Genomic DNA, 1,305 nt, shown 5'->3' with positions numbered 1-1,305 from the left:
ATACAAAACCATAAAATGTAGAAAATGTATTTGAACTAATACTTCTTTCAGTGATGAGATGGAAGTATGTAAGTTATTCTGAAAGTAATGTCTCCTATTCATAATCATGGAAATTACAACAGCTACAAAGAGTGCAATAAAACTTTTTGACTCAGCTACAAAACAAAACACTATTTTTCGACATAGCCACCATCATTATGTATGCATTTTTGACAGCCATAAGCAAGAGCATTCATGCAGTGTAAATAAAAATCTGCATCAGCAAAACTGACCCGCTGTTGCTGTCAGTTGTGTCGAAACACACCACTGTTGGACCACTAACATCTGCCTCTGATATTGTAGGTCAACATCACAAAATAGGAAGCATTACTTTCAAAGCAGTCCCTTTATTTAGAAACCTCACAACTTCCACACCTGCTTGTCATTTTTTGGGGAAACATCAGATAGGTAGGAGATTTTCTTTCTATAAGACAGGAGTTTGCAGTTTAGATTAATTTTTCACTGTTTTCAGTAACACTGTTCTGGAAGTATGTCTAAAATGTGGAGAGGTTTTAAAAGAAAGTACTGGAGAGCATAGAAATATGTCTTTGATAGTGGAGAGGGATATGAAAGCACTTTTAAGACTTACTCTTCAAAAGGTGGAAATAATGCCTTCTTCCTAGTATGGTACATGGGACAAGAAGTTGCTCATTTAAATTGCTGTAAAAAAGATATGATCTACAAGTAAAGGAACATTTCAATGAACTCACTAGGGGCTAGAATATGAATTGATAGATATATGATGGAGTTTCCAAATTTGAAAGAGTTGCAGAAAAAATCTAGACAATTGTTAACTCACAATAGTAGAGGTAGAGTCAAATTTGGCACATAATTGGAGCACAAAGGCACCCTGATTCACTTGACATCTCTTTGAGCTATGCTCTATGATCATATGAAGAACTATATGGAGATAAATGCACAAAGGTGAGCACTGACAATAAGCATTCATTTTTGTTCACTTCCTAAACTTCATATGTTCCACAGCAATTATCTTTCATCTTTTCATATCTTAGTTTTATAAAATAATACAAATTCCTTATTTTGTCAGACCTCATAGGTGGTGGTGGTGAAACAGTATCTTAAAGACTATCCAATGGCGTCATGACAGAAGCTGTAGGAAAGCCAAGAGAGCTGAAGTAGACAGCTATTGAGTCTACTGAACTTGAAAATAAGCTTACTTTTCAGTCATGAAGAGATATAGCAGTGTAAATAAATATTATTAACTTTGATGTACAGATAACAAATTTTGTCTTTTTAAAAGAACTA

The sequence above is a fragment of the Meleagris gallopavo genome, unplaced genomic scaffold, assembly GCF_000146605.3.
Source record: "Meleagris gallopavo isolate NT-WF06-2002-E0010 breed Aviagen turkey brand Nicholas breeding stock unplaced genomic scaffold, Turkey_5.1 ChrUn_random_7180001860427, whole genome shotgun sequence".
NCBI classification, from domain to species: Eukaryota; Metazoa; Chordata; class Aves; order Galliformes; family Phasianidae; genus Meleagris; species Meleagris gallopavo.
This window is presented reverse-complemented; position numbering follows the sequence as displayed.